Source organism: Callospermophilus lateralis, chromosome 2 (assembly GCF_048772815.1).
Source record: "Callospermophilus lateralis isolate mCalLat2 chromosome 2, mCalLat2.hap1, whole genome shotgun sequence".
In the NCBI taxonomy this organism is placed as follows: domain Eukaryota; kingdom Metazoa; phylum Chordata; class Mammalia; order Rodentia; family Sciuridae; genus Callospermophilus; species Callospermophilus lateralis.
In genome coordinates, this window is record NC_135306.1 from 98,963,688 (window position 1) to 98,978,273 (window position 14,586).

At 39.2% G+C, this 14,586-nt stretch overlaps 1 protein-coding gene across 2 annotated transcripts in view; it reads left to right on the forward strand.

The window, feature by feature from the left end:
• The first annotated feature begins 546 nt into the window (after window positions 1-546).
• The window catches only part of Ets1 (ETS proto-oncogene 1, transcription factor), a 130,994-nt gene continuing 116,954 nt past the window's right edge, over window positions 547-14,586 (forward strand). The window contains exon 1 of one of the 2 annotated variants that reach the window (XM_076846184.2): window positions 547-655. The gene's annotated coding sequence lies outside the window, so the exon portion shown is untranslated. The remainder of the gene's footprint in view (window positions 656-14,586) is intronic. The other variant, XM_076846182.2, reaches the window with a different exon arrangement.

Sequence of the window (14,586 nt, forward strand, 5' to 3'; positions counted from 1 at the left end):
CCCAGGCCACTGACACATAACTCTAATTATTTTCTTCTCCTTAGGAAATATGGCATTTCATATCAGTTTAATAGAAACAAGAAGTTTGAGCAGCTGAGTGGGCGAAAGCTGTTCTGCTGGCTGTTAATTCCTTGAACAGGTCTTACAGCAGCTCCTTCCCTCCTAAGCCCTTCCTGAGTTAGTGAATCTCCATTAAGCAATGTGGAGCATGAATATTCACATGTCCAGGAGAAAGTAAATCTAATGCATCCGTAATGATAAGAATCAGTGTGATCCTACAGAATTCCCTTTTTTTTTCATCTCCCTCATCACTTCTCCCCAAGGCTGAATTATATTTAACTGGAGAATAATTTGAAGGATAAAAAATAAGGTGTGATTTGGTGTTGCCCAAGTCCCTTTGAACCACAGTGCCTGTGGTACAGGATGCTGCCCTGGTGCCAGGGCTAATGGAAGACCGCCTTTTCTCTAGCTTTCCCTGACTTGACCACACCCCTCAATTTAAGAGGCAGCTCTATTAGGAACATTGTGGTCTTTGCATCCTCTTTAGCCTCGGAGCAGAGGATTCCCGCAGGTAGTTGGAAAGAGACCGCAGACCTTGAGGAAACCTCGCTCCGTAGCTATTCTTCACTGTCTCTCCGGCAAAGTAGTAAGTGAGGTGTGAGTTTCTGCTTAAAACTTTTCATTCCATTTTCTTTTTCTTGCCCCCACCTTGTGTAATTAAAAAGAAAATTAGTGGAAACTTGCAGGATACAAGCAGTTTTCTCTTCCTCTTTTTAAAAATCTTTCTATAATCATCCATTCAATTGTTTAATACTATTTTTCAAAAATATGTTCTTAACCTTCTTAGAATAGTGTGAAATCAAGATTGCCTCTCAAAAAAAAAAAAAAAAAGCAAAATCATGCACATTTTAGATCTTCGCAGATCACTTGTCACAAACTCTGAGTTTTCTTCCCAGACTGCAGCACTTCCAAAGAAATAAAACTGTAGTTCAACATAAAAATGCCTTTCTTTTTCCTCTTTCACTATTAGTGCCTATTGTTTTACTTTTTTCTTTTCCCTAGCATCTTAATGAAATGCTTTTATAGAAAGGAAAGTGCTACAGGTTTGAGTCTTGTAAGGCAAACTAGCCTGTAGGGTGTTCCTCCCACCCTGTCTTTGGACTCCCGTTCCCCAAGGGTCTACCTACCAATCCTTTGGACTGTAGTTGCAATGTGGTGTATGTGGGTAGGAAGGGGGAGTCTCCACTCAGGGGAGCATTCTTCCCAGTGTTGGAGGGCTGGATTTCAGCGGTCAGTACAGAGAAGCAGGGGCTGCGCGAGTGGCAATTTCTCTTCATTCACTGGTTGTATCCAGCAATTCCACTTTGTCTGTGTCTTCTCATCTACTGTTAAAAGTGTTTCTGTTACCGCCTTTGAAAGTAGTATTTTCAGTGAGCGAATGGTACGAAAGATGCTGGGTTACTGAGATCAAGGCGTTCAAGGTTTTCTTCATTAGCTTTCTTCTTTTACTTTTTAATTCCAAGGTCATTTTTCTTCCTACTTTATACCGCTGCTGCAGGCGTGCATGGGGTGGGGTGTCGGGCATGGAGGCATTTGTTAAACAACAGGAAATCCAGATCCTAAAATGATAACTCTGGCAGCTCCATTTGATTTGTAGAATTGCTGACACTTTAACCCTTTCATCAGTTGTGGTTCTGGATTGCTTCACCTCTTTTTTTTTTTTTTTTTTTTTTTAATCTCAAGAAAAGTAGATATGGATTCTGCGGGGAGGGCAGCCACTGTTACTGTTGAGACTCTACTTACCTGGTGTTCCTGAATAGAGAGGAAAGGAAAGCTGATGAGTTAATGTCTGAAAAGTGCTTTGAAGATGAAAAGGTCTTTTCATGTGTTCGGGTATTGTAGTTATTAATATTAATATTTGAAGAAGCATGCTGCTTCTAATGGTAAATCAGCAACTTCCATCCTTGCCAGCTCAGTAATGAAATAACAAACAGTGCAGGCTGCTACGTAGCCTCTTCCGTCCTGGTTCCTCCTGGTTCCCCTGCTGAGGATGTGGGAAGGGAGTCTGATTCTGGAGGAGCAACCTTACAGGCTCCTGCATAGAAGTGCTAGTTGCTAGAAGTGCAAGGAGGTCCTAGACCAGTGTATGAACATCTGGCCATCTGTGACCTTTGAGAATCGGCTGAGAGCATGGGTCTGGGCCAGTTACCTATCCCAGGAACAGATAGGCATTCAAAGGCAAGTAGGATCAGAACTAGTACCTCCTCTGAATTTGGATTTGGGAAAGTGGCTGTGCACTTGGCCTCTCTCTCAGAGATCAGCTTTATAACTGAGATCAAGTTATTGAACATAACTGTGCCTGATTTTCTTCATCTCTAAAATATGAATGATATTTGTGCCCCACCTTGTTCTCAGAGGTGAGCGACTAGAAGTAAATATTGTAGAACTTTGAATAATTAAAGTGTCAATGGGCCCAGGAAAGTTTGGAGAAATTTGCTAAGGAACTGAGTCCCTGAAGGGCTGTGAGGCAGAAGGAAAAAAAAAATGCTTTGGAAACACCGTTGGCACCTACAGATAGATCTTTCTCTGATTGCACACAGAGCTTCCGTGCACGAGCTATTGTGCTAACTCAAATTCTACTGTACCTCATGGTCTTATTTATTGGTGAACAGTTTTTCCCCCATACCTGCTACCCTTTTCTGATTACTCATTCACACCAATGAGTAATTATTCACATCAAAAAGCGGAAGAAATGGATACATCCCAAAAGCTGGGGCTCCTATCTCCCTTTCCTCTGATTCTTTCTTTTTTTCCTTCCCTCATTTCTTTCTTTTTTCTTTCCTCCTTCTCTCCCCCTTTTGAATTCTCTTTATTCTCTTTAGAAATAAAAAAAGTATTTAGTATTTGAACAAAATCAATGGTTATACAGCAATTTAGTGGCATTTGAGGCAAATCTTGCAAATTTCTTCAATCCTGGGGAAACTGAGATAAGGAGACAACTTTTTTTTTTTTTATCTCCTCCTTTATCTTTACTCAACTGAAAATGTAGCTTTATGGAACTCAATCTTTTAATCTAACTGATTCTCTGCCTATCATCTCTGGTTTCCTCCACTTCACCTGAGGAAGGATCGTAATCTCTAATGTTTATTGAGAAGTTGGTGTGTTCCACTGATTTTGCTAGATGCTTTATGTGGACTCATGGTGGGACATAGAATCAAGGGGGTGTGAGCCCAGAGCTTGTGACTGGAATCTCATGTCATAGGATTCTAAGGAACTCGGAGACACTCTAATTTAGGCTGGATTTTTCTGCTTATTTGGGAGAATACCATGGATTAGGCCTATTTTCTGAAGGAAAATCTGTGGATTAAGTATTCATTATCAGGGGTTGGGGATGTGGCTCAAGCGGTAGCGCGCTCGTCTGCCATGCGTGCGGCCCGGGTTCGATCCTCAGCACCACATACAAACAGAGATGTTGTGTCCGCCGAATACTAAAAAATAAATATTAAAATTCTCTCTCTCTCTCTCTCTCTCACTCTCTCTTTAAAAAAAAAAAAAGTATTCATTATCAAGAAGACACTGACTCTGACTGAGCATGCTAGCACATATCTGTAATTTCAGCAACTCCAGAGACTGAGACAGAAGGATCCCAAGTTCAAGACTAGCCTCAGCAATTTACAGAGACATTGTCTCAAAATAAAAAGGACTGGGAATGTAGCTTGGGGTAAAGTGCCATGTGTTCAACCCCTAGTATCAAAAATAAACAAATAAATAAATAAAAAGACACTGACTCTAGAAGAAGGTTACAGGGTCTATCTATTTGCTTGGATTAGTAAACTGATCTGTCTTGTGACAAATGTCATTTCCCTGTGCTCAGCCTTGTTTGGGTGCTATGACCAATATAAAAGGAAATAATATATAAATTCCATTTTTTAAAACTGACATAAAATTTACTTTTTACAGTACTGAGGATTAAACCCAGGGGTGCTCCCCCACTGACCCACACACCCCTATTTTTTTTTATTTTGAGACAGTGTGTCTCTAAATTGCTGAGTCTGGTCTTGAACTAGGGATCCTTCTGCCTCAGCCTCCTGAGTAGCTGGGATTAGAGGCATGCGCCGGTTTTTCTAGCTAAAATTGATACAATCATTTTAGAAAACAATATTTTACTGGAAAAGAGGTTAAAAATAAGCAGCATGATACATTCAGTCTATGTGTACTTTTTTTTTTTTTTCAAGTCCGCAGTATCTAGAGCACTGAGGGAAGATTTCTGATTCCCCCCCCCCCCCAAAGCAAGACGGTAGGTTGAACATTCCCCTGACTAAAGTCCAGGTGTTGTCTCAAGAATTCTGAGGGGAGTCTGATCAGCACTTATTAGGATAAGAATGAAAAAGTAAACAGTGCATATGTTAGGAAAATACTCTATGGGGACAAATAAGGGTTTTCAAGAGATGTAGGAAATACTAGGATTTTAGACTTTTTAGATTTTTAAAAAACTTTTCAATTTTAAATAACTCCAGATGTAGAAAAGATTGCAAAACAAAAAGAAGTCTCCCCGAATTTGAGACTTTTAAAATCATGAAAAATGGAAGGAAAAGCATTTTTGGTACTTTGGTGATCCTTAACCCAAATGATTCCTGTGGATGGGGAGAGCCCCATTGCCATATTCTTGATATAAGAGACTATAGAAATAAAACCAGGGCTTCTTCAGAAAGACCAGAAGCTTTGTCAAAAGTGACCATCATCTGGCAGGTAGTTTGAGAAGCCCAGACAGGTCTAAAGCCACTTGAGCTCCTCCAGCCAGGTTTGTATTGCACATTAGATTGCCAAATGCTTCAGCGTTGGTACAAATGTCTTCTGGTCTGTTTCTCAGTAGGCTTGTGCCTACCAAAATAAACATGATATTGTTAAAAATACTCAGGAATGTGATCATATAAGTACAGCCATTGCCTTGCTTCTCAAGGTGAGATCTTAGGACCTGCAGCATCGAGTCCAGACCATATGGCTTTGGCTTTGTAACAGAATCCTGGGGTAATTCATATGCACATTATAGTTTGGGTGGCACTGCTTTACAGGAAAACAAGAATGAAAGAAAGAAGAAAGAAAGAAAGAAAGAAAGAAAGAAAGAAAGAAAGAAAGAAAGAAAGAAAGAAAGAAACTGAACAAACAGAAAAATGCAATGTTTTCCAGAGCAATTTACTACTTCCTTATATTCAGTTATTACAGTTTACTCAACAAAAGATTGACATTTATATCAAAAAGATGTTGGTTTTACTTGGTAAGCTGCAGTAGTTCCCCATTTGTGCTAAGCAGTCTTACAATGCTTACTTCTTGGTTTTATACATAACAATGGTACAAACTGACTGCCATTCCACAGAAATCTTGGCTCTTTTCTCCTGCAAAGTTCTTGATAAACGCTACTTAACCTGTGGTTATTAAAGGGAATCCTTTTTGAGATTTAAATGCAAATCCTTAAAAAAGTGGTGAGAATGCTAGCTTTAATTTTTTTTTTTCCCTGGTGCTAGGGGTTGAACCCGGGGCTTTGTGCATGTGAGGCAAGCACTCTACCAACTGAACTACACCCCCAGCCCTTTAATTCTTGAATAGAGCTTCAGTTACCTTTCATCCGAGTTCTAGCTTTTATTTTTAAATAAATAGCCTCTGTTACCTTGGGCGGTAAAAATAAGAACTAATAAAAAATTACAGTTGCTACTACTAGTGACTGCTTACTAACTGACAGGCAACTACTGATAAAATAGCAATAATAAGAGCAATTTATTGACAATTTCACCATAAGTACTTTCATTTGTATAATCCTCTTCGTAGTCCCAAAACGGTTGGTTATCTTCACTTTATAGTGGAAGAAACTAAGACTGTGAAGAAATTTGGCGATTACTAAGGGGCTCTGCTTTCATCCATAGTCTAACTCCAGAGAGCTTGCCCAACATGGAAACTCTCAGGGATAGATTCATTCAAACAAAAAATGAACCAACTTGATGAATTTTTTTCCAACTCCAAAATTCATTGAATTTTCAAAATCCCTCTTTATAGAAGAATGCCAGCAAGCTGTTTGGCATTATACTGAGAAATTGGAACCTTACAATTTGGGCAGTAAAACAAATGAAACTCCACCATGAAAATCACAATAAGACACAGTCCAAAAAGTTACTTTCAAAATTTGGGGGATCTAAGTCAGTTGGCATCTTTTAGTTCAATTTTATGGGGACATTATTAAAACAATCTAGTCTCTTTCAATTTTTTTCTCAATCTATTTGTGGTGAATCTCAGTTTTGTTGAGACTCTTTTAGAACCAGAACCAAATGTATTTTAGATTAAATCCCACGTAGTCCCCACACTATGGGTCAAAAGGAAATTATTTAGAATTTTAGGCTCTCATGGATTTCTTTACCATTGGGTGAGTGTTGACATTTTCAGTCTTCCAGGCCTTCAGATTGGACTCAGTCAAGAATCTTTTATACCCCGACCTAGACTACTTCCATTATTAGGAAGCAAAGAGTACTTCATTCCTCTATTCTTTTTGGTTTACAGGTTCTTTGTAAAGAACAATTGTAACTTACTTATTCAGTTAGTTATGGGTACCCAACATATTCATGGCACTGGAGTATGTCTGAAGGCCAAGTGTGATCATTTGTTGAATTTCATGGTCAAACACAGACATGAAGAATAGAATTTCAGCATCAGAGATGACCACTTTTACTATGAAGCAATTCATTGAATGTTGTCCTTGATCCTTCAGAGGATGTTTCCACATGAAGTATGTAGGAATGGTGGAAAACCTGGGTAAACTCGACAAGCCAAAACAACCGTATCTGTCCGAGATTTTTATTAGCAGGACCGTAGCGGGCAGTCGCAGAAGAGAAGGGGGGAGAGAGAGAGAGAGAGAGAGAGAGAGAGAGAGAGAGAGAGAGAGAGAGAGGAGAGGGGTGCCACAGCTTGGCTGGATGGGCAAAATAACCGGGGGTGGGGGTGGGGGGGGTGTGGGGGGGTGATGAACAATTTGTGTACGTGGATACAGCAGGACAGGAGTGATATTTATACATTCCACACAGCTTATCTTAATTAGCATAAACTAGATACATCAGTCAACCAATAAGTAATCTCCACACTTAATGGTTCGCTATTATTACTTCACAAACCACTCCCTCTGGCATTTTGCCAGGCACCATCCAGACTTGTTTACAGACTCTAACATTCTCTAACAAGGGGGAAGAGACAGAGGAGAAGGGGAGAGTAAGAGAGAGAGCGCGAACAGGGTGTTGATATTTATGGGCTTAACACAGGATGAGGAGGAGCAAGGCGAGTGGGCTGTTACTTCTTCAGTGTCCGAATTCGCACCACTTCAGGGATTGGAGGTGTGCTATTCAAAGTTCGAGCCATTCACAGGGATTGGAGGTGATGGTTCGCGCACCCTTCAGTGTGTCATGGACCTGAGCTCCCGGAAGAGAAGCGCTCTGGGCGCCATCTTTACCAACAAAGTTGATAGACTAGATTTTTTCCCCCCAGTACTGGTTGAGCCCAAGGCCCTGTGTATGCTAGGCATGTGCTCTACCATTGAGCTATAACCTCAGCCACCTCAGCCCAGGGCTGATAGACTAGAAGTAGTAGTTAGTTTCTGACAAGTTTCAGAAACTAGGTTTAGCATTCTCTAGATAAATTCCCTGACATATTAGAGTTGGCAGTTTTTGTTTTGTTTTTAAGAGAGAGAGAGAGAGAGAGAGAGAGAGAGAGAGAGAGAGAGAATTTTTTTTAATATTTATTTTTCAGTTTTTGGTGGAAACAACATCTTTAGTTTATTTTTATGTGGTGCTGAGGATCGAACCCAGCGCCCTGCACATGCCAGGCGAGCGCGCTACTGCTTGAGCCACATCTCCAGCCCCCTAGAGCTGGCAGTTTTAATGTACTCCGTTGATGCTTATGAGAAGTGTTACCTTCATGCCTGTTGTTGACAATGTGCTCCAACAGTGTGATGGTGAGGGAACACTTTCCATCCAGGAGGAAACGCAAAAATATGTAGTACTCCTTGTTTCCTAACTATCACGGTACATTGGAGTAAAGGCATCTTTTATCTCTATGTTTTTTGGGGGGGGAGACAGTAGTGACCGACTTCTCAAGGAAGTATAAAACAATCTACTTTTGTAATATTATAAAGACATGTTATACTCGAATTCGGGACCCCCAAAAGACCACCAGAGACCAAGATGGATGTAAGCAGCTAAAAGGTGTTTATTGCGAGCTAGCTGGGTCCTCCGCGCGCACACAGCAACTGGTGAAGCTGACAGGCCCAGAGCTCAGGGTTTGCAGCAGTTTTATACACTCTTAGGGGAAGGCAGGGACTCACATACGTCACAGCATCTCTTAGCAAATCATCACACACCACGGGAAAATCAAACAACAATTCTTAACATTGATTAGCACATTCACTGGCGGGAACAAGTTGGGTAGGGGTGATTGGTTAGTATAAGAGGGAGATTCGTTTGAACTGATTGGTTTAAACCACGAGGGGTGTACGTGCTGAACTACATGGTTTCCCAACATGTTACCAACCACCATAAACTACAACGAGGGTCATCTGGCATCCCAGGTATTTAGCCTGACTCATGCTGATTGGTGGTTGCTAGGGGTTTGCTGTGGGTCCTCTCACCTAGCCTGAGTCAGGGACACCTAGTCCCACAGATCTCTCCTGTTATTTGTAGATAAACAACTCAGCATGGAGGGGATGTGCCTAGGAGTGCTCTGTGGGTCTTTCCAAGGACAAGGGTTATATCCCTTTCCTTGGACAGGCTTTGCTCTGAGGTAGAGGCTGGTTTCTCAGACATAATCCATTTCAGTATATTCTGAGTCAGATTAGTTGAGCTATGTGCATTCATACCAGACTTGAAAATGTTGTGCTTAGTTGGGAGATTTTTCTTTTTAGACAAATAGGAGATGGATATGCATTATTTTCCTTTAAGAAAGAGTTAGGGGGATAATTCACCAGTCAAAGTAGGAGAAATAAGAATGGTGCTAATTATTTTTTGAGTTTCTGCTTTGTGGACTTAATGACAGAGTAGGTGACTTAGTTTAAGACATAGAAGCCAATAGCACATACGTCAGAGCATCACTTTTATAGAAATTGATTTTGAATACACATATAAGAACAAGAAATGTACATATATTAGATTTTGCAGGTTTCTGAATACAAAAGAGTTATTATTTATTTCTTCCAAAAACGATGACAAAAGTCCCAGATGCTTTTCCCCCATTGTACAATAAAACAGATCATTTTATAGCACAAATAAGCATTTGGAAAACAGTAGTGAAAATTTATTATTTGCTTTTCTTTCTTGTTGCTTTGAAGAGACTTCTACCCAGGTCAACTAGTAGTTTAAAATCCTATAAGTGAGAGTCACATTCAATTTGAGGAGTCAAGCTTGGTATTAGATTTTGCCTCTTACATTAAGTACAGAATTTTTAGCTGAATTCTAATGACCCAGCCTTTGTTTCTGGAGGAAGAAGTCAGAAGAAGAAAAGTTAAGCCCAGACCTGTATGAGACTTTTAACTGCTTCCTCTCTTTGGTACAATCACAAATATATTTTTAAACACAAATATAATTTTTCTCTGAGAAATTTTACACTGAAAGCTAGAATCTGAGAAGAATTTTTTTTTTTTTTTTAAGAAATAAAAATGGAGGTAGTTCCCTCACTAATGAAAAAAGTCTAATTCAAAAGAGCCCCTGGAGGGGCTGGGGATGTGGCTCAATTGGTAGCGCACTCGCCTAGAGTGTGTGAGGCACTGGGTTCGGTTCTCAGCACCACATAAATGTGAAATAAAGATACTGTGTCCACCTAAAAACTAAAGAAATAAATATTTAATATTAATGAAAAAAAGAGCCCCTGGAATATTATCATAACATGAAGTCAGGAAGGGCATACTTCCCAAATAGAAAGATTATTATTTGTTTGCATGTGTATTTGCAATTTGCATATAAAAATCTTTTAATATTCTTCCTTTTCCTATCATAGATGAGAAAAAAAATGTGTCACATTAGATTGGATAGAGAGAAAGGATGGGAGAGGAGCAGAGCATCACTTTTATTGGTCTGCTGGGTACTCAGAGTAAGAATGCTTAGTATTGTAATGTTAGAATACTTAGTCAAGAAGATGAGGTTCTTATAGATTTAGGAACAAGACAAAGAAACCACTTTTCATTCTAACCACTTTTTTTTAATTGTAATGACAAAGTTTCCTTGCAGGAGGGTGAAGAATGTTCAGTTATCTAAACAGGACTTCTTTTAAAATTGAGTTCTTAGAAATTGAATATAGTAGCTTTTGGTGTACTGACATATTATAGGAAACATCTACTAAAATCACTCAAGAAATTCAGATGGACTATGCATGGGAAGTAGAAAACAATGGAGGAGAATAGAGAAAAATCATTCTGGTAGATTGATTAGTTCACACAAATATTATGGTTGTACTTATAGTTATTTCAGAAGCCTAATCTCAGGGTTATGTGTGGACCCAATTTGTTAAGGCAAATAACTTCTATTTTGTTACAAAGATATCTTTAGCCTCTTGGATATATTCAAGCTCTGAAATGTGAACTATTGTACATACCAATTCTATTTCAAGTAAATTCACTTTCCTTTAAAAAACATGTACTGCATGTATATATACACCATCTAAAAAAACAACCATACCTACTCTAAAGTAACCTAGAATTTAGGAGCAGAAATAGACCTATATACAGAAGTATTATGACTTTATTACATTGTAGAGTAAACTCCAGGAGGAAGATCAAAAATGTCCATGTAGCTGCCCAGGAATATCAGAGAAAGCTATCTGAAAGAGGCAGTGATCCAAGTCTCTAAAAAACATGTTCATATGCTATAATTGGCTCTGTTTCCTCAGATTCTACCAACCATCAATCAAAAATATTTGAAAAATATGCAACTGTACAGAACATGTACATATTTCTTTTCTTGTCACTAATCCCTAAATAACATAGTATAGCAACCATTTAATATAACATTTATGTTGTATTAGTATCACAAACAACATAGAGATGATATAAAGTATCATAGAAGGATATGAATGGTTATACACACTATATTATTTTATATAAAGAACTTATGCATTCACAGATTTTGGTAGTTTAGGATAGGGTGATTTTCTGGAATCAAGCTCCTTTGGGTACTAAGGGATTACAGTATTCAGAAGGAAGAAATTGTAAGTCTCTACATTCTAGATTAAAGAAGTAGCCTAGATAACATGGGTGTATCCTTTAAATGACAGTCCTTTTGGAAGTCAAACTCACTCTCTTCTGCATTCCAAGCCAAAAGAATATCTTTTTATATAAATTGATGAGAAACCTAAATTGTTGATAGCAAGTAGAAATGCTAGTTGTAAATCTACTGAAATTTCATATAGCTTTCCAAGAGGAAAGGAGAAAAAATAAAATTAACAATGTTCTGCCACAGTTTCTTAAACTTTTGTCTCCCCCATGTAATCTTCATAACCAGGAGAGGTTGTCCCATAATTCCTAGCCTGTGAAGCTAACATGAAGTCTAGAGGGCAAGTTCAAATTGAAAACACCGAACTTTGTCCATGTCAGTATAAATTTGGATTATCTGTTATAGAATGCAGTTAATATGTATTGAAATAGAGAATGTATACATTATTTGTCCCCAAAATACTACTTTTAGGTATTTAATGTGCATATAAAATATTGTAGAAATTTTTATAGTGATAGAGAATTGAAGACAATATATAATAGTAAGGGCTCATTAAGAAAAGTGTGCTGCATACATACAATACAATACTTGACAGTCTTAGACTCTAGAGTAAAAAGGTATATTTATTGACATAAAATTTTTTCATTGCATTATATCATAACAATGAAAATGCAGATTGTAAATAGCATGTAGAGAATAATATGATGGAAAAATTATGATGACATGCATGTGTTCTATATATCTATATTACATTAAAATATGTAGAAGAATGTTGGACAAAAATTAGTATAATTATGTCTATATGGTGGGAGTTCAAGAGATTTTGATGTCCATTTCAGTCTTTTATGTAATTTTAAAACAACTTTTGCAATGAAGATAAAACAATTTTTGCAAAATGAGTTTACAAAAAAGAATTTTAAAGCATGGTTTACTGGACTACTTACTGAAAGTCATAGACTTTCCTTTAAGAGCAGACAACTCAAAATGAAAAACTTTTAATTGATGTCACAGTTATGTAGAAATGGAGCCAAGCAGGTCAGAGTTGATGTGAACCAATTCACATGTGAACCTTGACTGAGGCCTCATCTCTTTGGGATTTCTTACCCATCTGCTGCCTTGGCCCCAAACATCCCTCTCACTCCCTCCTAACCTTTTCTGCAGTTTGTGAGTCACTCAACCTGTCCTAGTGAGATGTGGGTAAAAGGAAGTGTCAGCTTGCAGATCCTGGCCTGGTTACAAGGCTTGCAGAGGGTGGGAAGCGGGGAAGTTGGAGCAATGGTCACATGCTTTACACAGAACTCTGTCCAGAGTCAAATGGAAAACTAGTTCTAAAGACACTCACATAAACCAAAGTGTTAATTATTTTGCCCTCTCCACCAATTGGTTGGTTTTTGTACCTAAAAATCTAGAATGATGAAGGTAAGATGCCCAGGTGAAGATGCTGAAGGCCTAGGGTCAGGTTTTAGCTGGGGCTACTTAACAACATAACCATATGTTCTTATCTGAAAACAGGACTTACATGAATTAAGGATGCTCACAAGTTTTCTAACTTAGACTCTGATGTTCAGCATTTATTCATGTGCCAAACTCCTGTTAACACCAGTCTAGGATCCGTGAAGGGTTAAGTCCCTGCCCTGGGGAAGCTTGAGTTCTAATGGGGTGGGGCTTGGAGGAGTCAACAAACAAACAAGGAAGTGTCTGAGTGGGGAAAGGTGCAGCTATTTGTACAGGGCAGTGAGAAAGGCTTCTTAGATAAGGTCACCTTAAATAGCTATGTGAATAAAAGGAAGCACTTTTCACTTAGAAATGATCATAAAACAAACTCATTATTTTAAGTGGTCTTTATCTAGACCGCTATTCAGACTCTCTAATTTGAGAAATGAACATAACCACATCTCATCTACTTTTTGTCTTGTGAGACCAGTTTATTCTTTCATACATTCAACAGTCCATTCACAGGATCAGCAGCCCTGAGGTGCTCACTGTCTTTAAATCAGTGAATGGACTGATGAATGTATGAAAGAATAAACTGGTCTCACAAGACTAAAATGTGGATGAGACATTGTTTCAACATAATTAACATAAAAAGGATTAAAGAGATACTTTACATCTTTCCTACTAAAAAATAAAGACATTGAGTTTCTCTTTTGCCCATGATCTGTCTCAAATACTGGAGATGTAGAAGTACAAAAGTCAGAGTACCTCACTTCAAGTAGCTCAGAATCTAGTGAGGGGACAAATAGAAAGAGGTGTTGGTGAAACAGTGTGATACACCAATGGCATGCTCCACAAAATGGAAAAGGAGCAGCTAGCCCCGGCTGGATGGTTTGGAAATCTTCCAGGAATAGCAACCTCCTGAGACTAACCCTTAAACTTGAGGAGGGGGAGTTCACTAGTCCCAGGGAACAGGATGGGGGACATGTCTAGCAGAGACATAATTTGGGAAGGGAAGAAAGATAAGAATGTCCTAAGAGAACAGCAGAGAGCTGCCTGTTCAGAAGTGGAGGGTGCAGTGGGGCTTGCTGAGCTAGGGGCTGGAGAGGTGGAGGGAGAGTGGAAGTCTGTGAGATGGAGTTGGCGGTCTTGCTTGGGACCATTTTCTCTGTGCTCCGGAGGAGGTGCTGGTCCCATTCAAGAAAAATGAACTTAGGTCTTTCCACTCCTCTGTTACTAAGCGTTCAAATAATTTCTATACCCAGACAGGTCTCACTGCTGCTTCTCAGCTGGGGAGTAAATCTTAAAATCACACAGTTGTTTTTCATTTAGGTAATAAACATGTGCAGTGCCAAGACAAAACGCTGGTCCAGCTGATGTTCAAGCTGTTGTCATGTGGGAGGGAATTCTCTTTGGCAAAAACGCCAAATAAGAATCTCTCTCTCTCTCTCTCTCTCTCTCTCTCTCTCTCTCTCTCTCTCTCTCTCTCCCCACACATACACACACTCCAAACACTCCTTTTGCATCTTTTGAAAGATTTTAGCTCTCCAGCAGCTGTTGTATGTCACAATCTACAAGTGGAAAAAGGGTGGGTTCTTTTTTTCTTTCTCCAAAAAATAATAAAGCAGCAATCCATTTCTGTCCCAGAGTTATTTCCTGCAATGAGAGCCCTTGAGATCCCTGGCAACTCCCTCTTTTCAGTTTCCTCCCTGGGCAAAGGGCTTTTCCCCAAGGGAAATGTCATTCATATAGTCGAGAATATGGGCCAGCACAGAATGCACCAGATGTTGGGCCAGAGGTTTCCTCCCTCACTCTGTCAATTGGAAGAGAAAACATATTTCCACTGAACCTTTTCCCTAGCATGTTGCTGTGAGGAGGAGTGTTGTCTGGCTGGCAGACAGAAACTCTTGTTGTCTTTGAG